At 41.3% G+C, this 13,492-nt stretch overlaps 1 protein-coding gene across 2 annotated transcripts in view; it reads right to left on the minus strand.

Annotated features, from left to right (window-relative positions):
• Window positions 1–13,492, minus strand: part of uts2r2 (urotensin-2 receptor 2) — a 128,601-nt gene that overhangs the window by 31,195 nt on the left and 83,914 nt on the right. The gene's annotated exons all lie outside the window — the stretch shown is intronic.

Consider the following 13,492-nt stretch of genomic DNA (forward strand, 5'->3'; position numbering starts at 1 on the left):
TGAAGAATTGCCCAGGTATAGATTGACCAGTCATTCACCTTTTCATTGCTTTTTGTAGGATTTTACTGAGTGAAATGTGCCCTTCTGTATTGGTCCACTTTACAAGAGTTACTGTGGAGCATTTGAGCACTTAAGTCTTCCAAGTTTCTTGGACAGGCAATTTAATGCGATATAAATGCATGTTGTTCTTTGTACATTATCGGCATTAGCTGAACCTAAAAAGGTGTGGCAGTTGTAGAACCAGCATGGTCAGGTAACCAGAATTTCAGTTTTTGAGTGTAAAAAAATTGTGCAATATAGCAAAACGATACTTCAATATTCCTCTATCATTTATATATTAGATATTGCACAATAAAAATAAAATCAGCCTGGAAAGGATGATTGTAATATTATGGACTGAATGATTGTTGCAGTGTTATGGACCAGACCAAACACCCACAAAATATGTTAAGAAGATAGCCTAGACCCTAACTTTTTCTTATTTTACAGGAAAGTGCCAGGTATTGTGTTCCAGATGCAATTTGATTGGTCAAACTACCAGTCTCGAAGCAAAACATACCTTTTTTGTATATTATAGGTAAGATACAACAAAAATAAATAAATTGGAATAACTTAATTCTATTGGAAAACTTAACAGAATAATAGATTATTTAACTACTAAACAGTAACTGTTCCAATATAGTAACATCCCATAGACGCACCCTTGTCAAAGGCAAATTCAGTAAAACAGATTGTCTCACATGCAATTCTCCAGTCCAGAAGGAAAAACATCAAGAGAAAACTCAGAGACAGAGTAGCAGGGAGAGATGTATTGCAGCTTCCAAACCCAGCCTTAAGACCACAGTAACTGCTACTGAAAAACTAAAAAACTAAAAATCCTATTTTTCTGTGGGAGTTTGATCTCACCCCATTCAGGCTGCTTCTATTCTTCTGAATTAAGAAAAACTCAAGGCCTCACAAGCGGTTTACTTTATAGGTTTTGAAGCAGACTGCTCAACGCCTCTGTCTCAACCTTTCTTCATTAAAAAAACCCGGGCAAAATATACCTCTTAAAGCCATAGTATTCACACAATTCTTTTTCACAGAATCCCTACAGTGTGGAAACAGGCCATTCAGTCCGACAAGTCCACACCACCTCTCCGAAGAGCATTCCACCCAGACCCAGACCCCCACCCCTGCATTTCCCATGTCTAACCCACCTAACCTAAACATCCCTGGGCACTATGGCCAATTTAGCACGGCCAATCCACCTACCCGGCACACCTTTGGACTGTAGGAGGAAACCAGAGCACCCGGAGGAAACCCACACAGCCACAGGGAGAATGTGCAAACTCCACACAGACAGTCACCTGAGGGTGGAATCGAACCCAGGTCCCTGGCGCTGTGAGACAGCAGTGCTGACCACTGTGCCACCGTACCACATTTGTCACATTGCAGTCACATATTGTCACATGCAGTCTTGTCAAATTCCTCTGTCTGCTTTTCTGGCAGAGACATTAAATCATTAATTTAGAGCCTTCTTTCCTTTTACTTTTTTATGAAGATAATAGATGATTTCTTACAACTGAGGTCATGACAGCACACAGATAACACAAGAGATAAATACACCACTAAAATCAGTGATTTTTTACATAACACAGCAGCTGTGGAACTGCAGAAACTAGCAGTACAGAAAGGAACCTAAATGATCATCCATAAAAGTGAAGAGCACTGTCAACAGTGCTAACAGCTACCACCTCTCAATAATAACCTGCTCAATTAGGATGTCTTTGAGGCCTGCTAGGACCATCCAGCTCCAGAACTCAATACATTTGTTCAAATATGGACAAAAGACCTCATTTCCAGAGGCGAGGTGAGAGTCATAGCCCTTGACATCAAGGAAGTGTTCACTTGGATGTGGTATGAAGGATCCCAACAAAACTGAAGTCAATGGGAATCAGGGAAGGTTTTCCACCTACTAGATTCATACCTGGGACAAGACACTGCTGCAGGATTTACTCATGGTAGTGTCCACGGCCTAACCATCTTCAGTTGCTTCATCAATGATCTCTCCCCCATCATAAAGTCAGAAACAGGGATGTTCGCTGATGATTACATTATGCTCAGCACCATTTGCAATTCTCTAGATACTGGAACAGTCCTTGTCCAAATGCAATGATACCCGAATGATATTCGGACATGTTTTGATGAGTGACAAGTAACATTTGAACTACACAACTGGCAGGCAATGACTATCTCCAGCAAGAGAGAGACTAACCACCTGTCCTTGATATACAACAGGATTACCTTCACTAAATCCCCTATCAACATCCTGGAATTACCATTGACCAGAAACTGAACCGGACCAACCAAATAAATACTGTGGCTACAAGAACAGGCCTGAAGCTGGGAATTCTACAACACATACTGAAACACAAAAAATCTGTTCCCCATCCATAACGCACAAGTTAGGAGAGAGATGGGACGCTTGTATGAATCAGTGCAAGTCCCAACAACATCAAAGGAAAAAACAGACTGCTTGATCATCAAACCGTTCACCATGTGAAACTTTCACTTCTGCCACACTAGTATCATGAGTTCCAGTTTCTACAAGATCCAAACAGCAACTTGCCAAGTCTTCTTCAAGATCACCTTACAAGCCCATGAATTTCCACTCTGAGAAGAATGAGGGCAGCTGTTGTATGTGAACAGCTGCAATTTCTTCTCCAAGTCATACACCATCCTGACTTTTAACTATATTGCTGTTATTCTTTCATAACCTCGGAGTCAAATACTTGAACTCTAATAGTTCTGTGGGTGCACCTATACCACATGGACTGCAATGGTTCAAGGGCAATCAGACATGGACAATAAATGCAGGTTTAAACCATAACACTCTCATCCCATAAACAAATCTTGCTAAAAAACAAGCTAAAGTTTGTACAATAAAACTTCTCCCTTGATCACTTAGTTTTCAACCCAAATTTGACTTGTCTTTAAGGTTCATGTTCAGAACCAATACATCACTTGCACTTTCGCCTAGGCAGAAGGTACATTTCTTTGACTTCGAAGCATCAGATGCTTCTGAAATTGGACCACAAATATTCCTCTCTTAAATATGGGAATTGTATCAAGAATTCACTTCCATTTGTCTTTAGAATCACTCGAGCAGGGGATTTATCTGCTTTGTAGAAATGAGAAACGGAAGAAGATAAGCATGATAACTGTTAGAAACAAGAATGGACCCATGGCAGAAGCAAATGGATTTCATGCTGGGAAGTCTGCTGTGTGCAAAAAGCAGAAATATTTACATAGAGATAACAATCTGTCAGAGTTTTTGGCAAATGTGCAAAAATTTCAAATTTTCAATCATGAAGAAACATACTAGGATGCAATGGAGTAAACTAAACAAATAAACCATGCTTGAAAAGTTTTGTCTTGAAGTAGCAATAAGGTTCTACTCACTGCTTCCTGAATCAGAGAGATTGGAAGAAGACAGCTGAGAGGAAGAGGCATTTAATAAAAACAGCTGGTGTCCAAGGAGATGTGTCATTAGTGACCCATTTCAATACATTCAACGCAGCAGTGCAATCCCAAAAGCTAAAATTCTTGCATTGGTGAAGGAATCAGACTAAACACTCAGCATAAAAATACACATCCTTAAAAGAAAAGGAAGCCTTATGCTTTCATCATGTCTCATCACACCTCTCGAAAACATCTAAAAACACTTCAAAGTAATTAATTTGTAATGTAGTGACTTCATCTAAGGAAACAGAGTGTGCCACAAAAGAGCAATGAGATAAATAACCACTTAATCCGTTTTGAGAAAGTGATACTCCAAGGCATTTGCAACTTCTCCTTATATCAAAAAAACATTAAATTTTTAGTTCATTTCAAGTATGATTTGAAAGAACTCCCACAATTTGCAAGTTTTGAAAAACAAACTTGATACCAGCGCCAATTTTCTGATTTACCTTGAATTTTCTCCTATTATTGTCAACCTGGGTGTGGTTCTACAGGATTGATCATAACTGTTAAGTAACTTCTCAATTTAAAATAACTCTCCATGTTTCGGAGGTTCACTGTTCTCATTCCTGTGCAACCACTTTAGGCTAAGTGTAGGAATAACATTTCATGCAGCTTTGTGAAAAAGGACTGAACGAACGCTGCAGTTTTGCTTTTAAACAAAAAAAAGCCTTATCTAGCATAAGATAACATAGTTTAGCATCCAATACCAGTATTTTAGCCAATTTTAGCACCTTTTTCCTGTAAGCTTTTGACTTACAACATTACACCATATCTACAAATATCAAAGTATGAACTTCGAGAGTGGATGGCATCTGGATGTTCTGTCACAGTGACTTCTTCGTCGGTGTCCACCTATTCTCTTTCCCTCTCTCTCGCACTGTCACAACTGTACGGTTCTAATTTTACAGACTTAGGAAAAAAAACAAATGGGATAGCATTTTTGCTTTAAAATGCATAATGTACTTTCAAAGTAGGAGTCACAGCAGACAACCATTTGTTACATTGGACTGGTCTAAAGCCGACAAAATTGTGTTATCTTGGCATCAACCACAATGAGACATTTAGAACTTGATTAATCGTGAAAAATACACAGTAGGTCCTTCTCAAGGTGTGAGAATTCAAAGTTCCTGTGAGAATACAGCAGAGAAAAAGACAGTAACATAATTAACTCTTTTGACCAGTCGAACAATGGCTCATGGAGATTAACATAGCAGCTATTTTCCTTTGCTTGTAATAAAGACAGGGTTTGAAAGCCATTTTGTGCAAAACCCCTTGGAAAAATTTTAAAAGATATCATCAGAGAGGATATTTGGTGGAAGGGAGGACAAGGATAAAGGCTTTCAGAAATCAACAGCTATTCTACTGAAACAAGCCCCAGCAATCTGCAAATGCTGTGTCTGCTGTAACTAGCGAGGAACAAGAAACCTCTCTCTCAACCTCTCCAAATTCCTGTTGACCTGATGGGTCTACCATATAAACAAAAACTAACTATTCAACCATAGAAGCCAACACAGCTGTTGAATCTTACTTCAGGTTTCAATCCCTTCATGTCAGAAAGGGAAACGTCAAGAAATGATAGGCACACAATCATAGTCCTACAACATGGAACTGAGCCTTCAGTCCAACTCACCCGCACCAATCAGACATCCCAATCTGACCAATTTGTTGGCGTTTGGCCCACATCCTTCTAACCCCTTTCTATTCATATACCCATCCAGATGCCTTTTAAATTTTACAATTTAATGCCTTTTAAATGTTATATTGTGCCCGGCTCTACCACTTCCACCAGCTGCTCATTCCATACACTCACCAGCCTCTGCATGAAGAAGTAACCCCTCAAGGTCCTTTTTAAAATCTTTCCCCTCTCACCTTAAACCCATGTCCTCTAGCTGTGAACTCCCCCACCCAGGGGAAAAGACTGTAGCTATTCACCCTATCCAAGCCCCTCATGTTTTATAAACCTCTATAGGGTCACCCCTCAGTCTCCGACGCTCCGGTGGAAAAAAGCCCCAGACCGTTCAGCCTCTCCCTAAAGCTCAAACCTTCCAGTCCCAGCAACATTCTCGTAAATCTTTTCTGTACCCTGTCAAGTTTAACAAAATCCTTCCTATAGAATTATACAAAGTATTCTAAAAGAGGCCTCACCAATGTCCTGTACAGCCACAACATGACATCCCAACTCCTAAACTCAATGTTCTAACCAATGAAGGCAAGCATGCCAAACGTCTTCTTTGCCACCCAATCTATCTGCGACTCCACGTTCAAGGAATTATGCACCTGCACCCCTAGGTATCTGTGTGGCAACACTTCCTAAGGCCCTTCTACTAACTATATAAGTCCTGCCCTGGTTTGCTTTACCAAAATGCAGCACCTCACATTTATCTAAATTATATTCCATCTGCCACTCCTCGGACCATTGGCCCATCTGATCAAGTACCCACTGTACTCTAAGATAATCTTCAATATCCACTAGATCACCAATTTTGGTATCATCTGAAAACTTACGAACCATTCTTCCTATATTCACATCCAAATAATTTTTGTAAACGGTGAAAAGCAGTGAGCCCAGCACCAAACCTCGTGGCACATCGCTGGTCACAGGCCTCCAGTCCAAAAAGCAACCCTCTATCATCACCCTCTGTCTCAAACCATCAAGCAACTTTTGTATCCAATTGACTAGCTCCCACTTCATCCCATGTGATCTAACCTTACTAACCAGTCTACTATGCAGAACCTTGTCAAACACCTTGCTAAAATCCATGTAGACAATATCAATCGTTCTGCCTTCATCAATCTTCTTTGTCACCTCTTCAAAAAACTCAATCAAGATAGTGAGACATGAGTTCCCATGCACAAAGCCATGCTGACTATCCCTAATCAGTCCTTGCCTTTCCAAATGCATACAAATCCTGTCCCTCAGTATCCTCTGCATCAATTATCCACCACTAACGTAAGGCTCACCGGTCTATAGTTAAATAACTGCACCACATTAGCCAACCTATTATCATAGTGACTGCTCTTACTTTCAACATTAAGTACTTTTTTCCTTACCTACTTTAATCTATCTTTTAACTAATAACTCTTTCATGTTTATTACATAAATGTCAGTGAATAACTACAAAGAGAGAAGAGGGGCTTCAAAGGGTGGAGTACGGCTCCAAAATTGAGAGGAAACATTGAAAAGGGTACAAAGAATATGCAAATTGCAGAGAGGTGCTGCAAAGGGTGGAAAGTGTCTACAAAGGGAAGAAATGATCTGAAAGGAGAGAGTGTCGTCACCAATGGGAGAAAGCAGTTCTAAACCTTTCAACAACGGACTACTGATCTAACTGGGAACAAGAAAATCAAGGTCATGGATGTGTCAAAAATTAATATTGAGTCTCTAAATTAATGCTGAAGGGGATCCACAGCTACTAAATTGGGGAAGTGTAGTGGATACGATTGCCAAGAACAGCATGTCAATTAAATTATTAATATTGAACAGTTTTATTTCATGAAAAATTGCTACTAAGGCATTTAAGAAAAATGCCTTCTTTGTATGTTGCATTTTAAGTTTAAAAGATTGTTGGAATTTTGATGAATTCTTCTAATTCCACTTCTGTGAGAGACCACCCACCCAATCCTCCATGTACCAACGCCATCACAGAAGGTGGTGTGAAATGTGTCTGCATCACCACATAAAGGAATTAGTGAGAATGAAAAAAGGATTCCTGAAGACCAAAAAGTAGTCCCCAAGAAATCTCAAGAGGAGTCCTCAAAAATAAAAAGTTGTTTTAATCCCTGGCACAGATCTAACAGCAATCTCAACAGTCTGTCTATGTCGACAGTTAATTTATTACAGCTCACGGACAAATCAGAATAAAACAGAATTCAAAACCTTAATATGGAATCTGATTACAAATCCTTGAGATTTACATATATATTGAACCACGGCTATCAAATGAATTATTTAAGTAATCAAGGAAGAATAATTGCAAATAGCATATAATTATAATTTCCCAAATGTTACCCTTCCAGGATATTACTTAGCAATTAGAACAACGTTAGGCTGTCCAGTCCAAAAAATACTTATTAACTCAAAACACGGAATCATAATTATACCTTTGACACTGATAGACAGATAAAACTGCTGGGAAATGCAATCAGCTTGTAGGTTTATTTTAAAGGAACCCTCAAATGGCTGTAACATTTGGAATTTACATCTGCGACAATGAAGAGATTAAGTCATAAGGCTGCATATTTAACCTTGGCAGTTAATTTGATCAGATATTGAAAAGCTAATGTTACTCATTAACAAAACCAAGCAGAAACTCCCAGATTCTGTTTTGCTTGAAAATCAAAGAAGAAACTCATTTGAGAAACAGCAATCACAGAGAGGATTGCCTCTTGTGATCCCAATTACCCTTGGCAACTATATTTCCACATGTTTCTTAAGGGTCAATGTCTCTGTTGTTACCAATAAAAAGTGCATATAATCCATAGATATTGAATGCTACATATATCTTACAATTTCTCTAACTAACACACTAACTTCCAGCACTGACATGTACAAAATATGAAGCAACTTGCATAATCAAATTTTCAAACAGCAGAGGCTGGAATTTACCAAAACCAAAACCAATTTTCCATTCCTCTCCTATTATGAATGCACCACATCTCTAAGGTATTGCTCTCAGTATCTTTTACTCACCAGTAAAGAAAGTCCTTGTTACTGCTGGGATCTTCCGAGTTTGCACCGTTGGTGCCGTATTTTTAACTCTGTTGTGTACCAGGTCAAACACCGAAAACCATGAGCCACCTTTCACATTGTATTGCTGCACAATTCTGAAACACATGGCTAAGAAAGGGAAATTGGTACTTTGCTTCACCATCAAAGGCCTGGAGGTCCTGGTGGATTGCAGAGACAGTGGACAGAACGGCCATCCTTTCCTTAGATCTGCCACTGGAGACCAGGATACCAGATCCTGCCAGCCTGGTCTGAAGTTGACACCAGACCAGTTTGGTCTGTTCAGATAAATGTCCACCAATACATTAATGACTTTCTGTACTTCATCAGGAAAAGTGACATCATCTTCTCTCTGCTACCTTACACTCACTTCAACTCTACCTTTTTTTAAAACTCACTTGTGGGATGTGGGCATCACTGGCTGGCCAGCATTTATTGCCCGTCTCCAGTTACCCTTGAGAAGGTGGTGATGAGTTGACATTTTGAACCACTGAAGTCCTTGTGCTGTAGGTTGACCCACAATGCCCTTAGCGAAGGAATTCCAGGATTTTGAACCAGCAACAGTGAAGGAACGGCAAAATATTTTCAAATCAGGATGAGGAGTGGCTGGGAGGAGAATTTGTAGGTGGTAGTGTTCCCATGTATCTGATGCCCTTGTCCTTCTAGATGGAAGTGATTGTGGATTTTGAAGGTGCTGTCTAAGGATCTTTCATGAACTTCTGCAGTGCATCTTATAGATAGTACACACTGCTGCTAGTGAGTGTTGGTGATGGAGGGAGTGGATGCAGTATCAATCCAGTGGGCTCCTTTATCCTGGATGGTGTCAAGCTGCTTGAGTGCTGCTGGAACTGCACTCATCCAGGCAACTGATGAATATTCCATCATCCCCCTGACATCATCCAGGCAAGTGATGAATATTCCATCACCCCCCTGACTTGTGCCTCATAGATGGTGGACAGGCTTTGGGGAGTCAGGAGGTGCATTACTCACCACAGTATTCCTAATTTCTGACCTGCTGTATTAATGTGGTGAGTCCAGTTGAGTTTGTGGTCAATGGTAGCCCCAAGATAGTGGCATTTTCAGTGATAGTAACACCATTCAATGTCAAGGGCAGTGATTAGATTGCCTCTCATTGGAAACGGTCATTGCCTGGCATTTGTGTGGCATGAATGTTACTTGAATATTGTCCAGATCTTGTTGTATCTGAACACGGACTGCTTCAGTATCTAAGGAATCGCGAATGGTGCTGAACATTGTGCAATCATCGGCAAATATCTCCGCTTCTGATCTTAAGATAGAGGCAAAGTCATTGATGAAGCAGCTGAAGATGGTTGAGCCTAGGACACTACCCTGAGGAACTCCTGCAGAGATTTCCTGGAGCTGAAATGACGGACACATCTTCCTAAGTGCCAGGTATGTCTCAAAGCAGCTTGTGCTTGCCCCCTGTTACCCATTGATTTCAATTTTACTCTGTTCTATTTCTGCCTCCACCTCCTACCAAGACTCATGGTCTACTATTTTCACTATTGCATATTTCCTCATTTGGTCTCACCACAAACCTCCAGCCCCCACCCACCTTCACCATCACCACAACAAACATCAATACCTCTGCATGTTCTCTCTGCTTCTTATTCACATAATCAGGACACTTCATCAACATTGCTCCAACTGAATCAAAACTAAGAGCTGAGCCAGCCACTTTCATCTCCCTCAAATCGCTCTCTTTGTCTCATTCCAGATGAAATCAGCCCACAGTAGGCCAGAGAGAGCCAAGACAGGTGGTGGAGCAACCGATATTGTTCTCCTCACCCCTCCATGAGGAGAGAATCCTAACCTTAATGGGAGAGGATAGAGACCATTCATGTGCTGATGTTGAGACCTCCATGTTCCAGCAATGAAACTAGATTCGCTATCTAGTGCTGTGCTGCTCTCCCATTCCCAGCACTGTGAATGTATTCTCACCAAGCTCAAGCTTCTGCCCCTATTTCACAAATTATTCTCTCATTTCCTGCAGGCATTAGCAGCATCCACATGGTTTCCACCCTAAAGAGACCAGCTCCTCAGGGCATTATCTGCTTATTCACCTCTGAGGAAGAAGCCACAGATCCCTGAGAGCCTTCACTGGGAAGGCTGGTTCCTGCACCTCCACCAACTCAGATACTGATACTTTGGCAGGCACTCTATCTAGAAGAGAATCAGGAGTACAACCCAACACCCGGCTAAAGGAGAAATGCCAGGGTGCTAGCAGTCGGAGGACTGCTGGAGACTCAACACCTCCTCAGATTCAGGCAACAGAGCACCCTATAAGTGTGATCATAAAATCCCTACAGTGTGGAAACAGGCCCTTCGGCCCAACAAGTCCACACTGATCCTTACAGCATCTCACCCAGACCCATCCCCCATTAACCCACCTAGCCTACACATCCCTGAACACTATGGGCAATTTAGCACAGCCAATCAACCGAGCCTGGGCATCTTTGGACTGTGGGAGGAAACCGGAGCAAAGCCATGCAGACACGGGGAGAATGCACAAACTCCACACAGACAGTCACCCAAGGGTGGAATCGAACCTGGGTCCCTGGCGCTGTGAGGCAGAGGTGCTAACCACTGAGCCACCATGCTGTATGGTCCATTCATAACTTCATTCAAGCAGACAGAGGAGCAGCAGGTTGGGTTTGACCAAGACACTGGACTGAAGTTTGATAGAGACCAGCAGTGCCATCTGTACCACTCCGTCTGCATCAACAGTTTGGCAGCTGCCATGGACAGTCAGGTGCAAACACTCAGTGTCTGCAGGATAAAATGATAGAGGCCTGCACTCCATTGTTCTACCCACTAGGGGGAGTGCAAGGTGACAAAGGGGTTAGGGGCGGTGACCTCACAAACATGATTGTCAATGACTACCCTCTCCACCTTGGTCTACTGTATCCCACCTTTATCTGGTGAGGTGCCCCCATTAACGATTATTGTCTGCTCTGCATTGCAACACGCTGTCTTTCATCCCCACAACTGACTGCTCCCAAACCCACCACAGCAGTGGCCCCTAATAAACCCCTTGATTTTCAGTGAACGAACAGACCAGGAGTGATCTGGTCCATCCTGCTGATCAAATTGGAAAGATAGCTCCAAGTGATGAGTGACCAGACCCCCGATTAATTTCTATTGAGCTCCTGACTGACCTACAATTAATCTCTGGACTGGCTATATGGGCCTATAATGATATACAGTCCCTGACTCTGACCAACCAAACACCTAACTGACAATGTACAATTCTCTGGACTATTTTGGATGTGCTAGTACCCTCTGACTGACAGCAGACCCCTTTGACTTGACTGAGAACTACTCCCTTAAACTTCCAGACATGGCTTTTTGGTTGAAGTACAGGCAGGATGTTTGCCACACAAGCTGTAGGTGCAATATTGAGGTAGTACAGTGCCATAAAGAAACATCACTTTCCCCTTCACTGATCAATGCTGACAAACATGACACCTGCCTAGCTTCATGTCTGTGCTAAAAGGCAAGGCAAGACGGCAAGGATGTACATTCTGAATGAGCGAACAGTATGTAAAAAGGCAAAGCACAACAAGGCAGCAATGCCATCAGTACCAAAGAAGGCACAAATTGAATCAGTGTTAAGAGCAAATTAAGAGCTCTGAGACACACCTTGGTCAGGATCTTGAGGTAGATACACAAAGTGGCCTGGCAGAAGCATTGCAATATTATGCATTGGTGTAGTCAAACTGCACTAGTGAAGCAGAGAACAGCATTCTAAGTGATTCGGAGATGAGCCCTGACGATGTGAGTGGCTGATGCGTATCCAATGCTAATCTCCATGGATGAAGGATGCAGGCAGTCAGTGAACATGGAGCGTGCCCAGAGATGTTGGAGACTGCTGGTCAAGATGGAGGTCTGGAGAGGCAAGCAATGACCTCGAGCCACTAGGTATCTAGTCAGACTTTATATCAGAAATTGTTATGACAATGTCTCTCCTCCATTGTGGGGAGAATAGCAAATTGCATATAAACAAGGTGAGAATAGGTTATAATGAGATGTTAATACATGCAAATTGACGCCTTGTTGTTCACTAGCACAATTCTCAACTCACTGGTAAAACCTTGGTTGGAAAAGAGCACTTTTGTTTTCTCAGCATCAAAAACCACGTTTTTCTCATCTCACTATATTTGCCAAGTGATTTGCCCATGTCATTCAAGGGCTGGGAAAATTCCATCCTAGATATCTTAATTCACTACAATCTTTCCAAAAGCTTTCAAATACTCATTCCTGTATTTATTATTTTACATTTTAAATCTAGATAGACTGACTTTTTGTGGGCTGTTATAGAGTCAGAAAATCATACAGCACAGAAACAGGCCCTTCAGCCCAACTCGTCCATGTCAACCAGGTTTTCGAAACTGAACTATCCCATTTGCTTGCATTTGGCATTTCCTACTCATGTACCTGTCCCGATGTCTTTTAAATGTTGTGATTGTACCCATGCCAGCTTTTTTAGATTAGTTGCCTTCATTCAAATATCTGATTATTCTAAGGATTTAGAAAATATTCAAACATGCACTTTTGGTGCATATAATTTGGTCTCATCATTTTGAGGTATGTTAACTTTGTACTCTCACCAGCAAATTTTACATTGTTTACCCAGAGAAGCTGATGATGCCGACAGTTTTGAAATGAAGTCACGACAAAAAGATTGCCACACTTGCTGCAGTGCATTTGGTGTTCTGACTTCAATAAATCTAAGGAGTAAACTACAGATAGCATTTGAGTAAGGAAAGGAGAATTACAGAACATGGACATCAAATAGTGTCAGTGGACAAGATCTTTGTTTCTTTGACATCCTTTGACAAATAGGGCAACTGGCTCTAGCCTGGCCTTCAAGTACTGATTGCAAACATTGAGTTTATTAGGCGTGACAAAAATTGGAATGTGCTAAGTGCATACATAAGAGGAACAATCTAATTGAAAATAATAGAATGGACTGTGCCAGCCTGCCACTGTTTTAGCTCAAAGTAAAACCAAGAATTATTTTAGACTGGAAGGGGATAGATGGAACTGGCACGTACCTTACTCCTGACAAGAATCATATGCATGAGTATGACACCAATGATATTCCTAATTGATAAAGATTTTGATTGTATTTTCCTAATCCCCGATATCTTTAGACAGGCTTGGTTCAATGGTCAACAATATTAGCTTGTACCTTATGTTGGACTGAGATTATAGCAGCATGTTGCAAGATTATAG

This window comes from Rhincodon typus, chromosome 23 (assembly GCF_021869965.1).
Source record: "Rhincodon typus isolate 14 chromosome 23, sRhiTyp1.1, whole genome shotgun sequence".
Lineage (NCBI taxonomy): Eukaryota > Metazoa > Chordata > Chondrichthyes > Orectolobiformes > Rhincodontidae > Rhincodon > Rhincodon typus.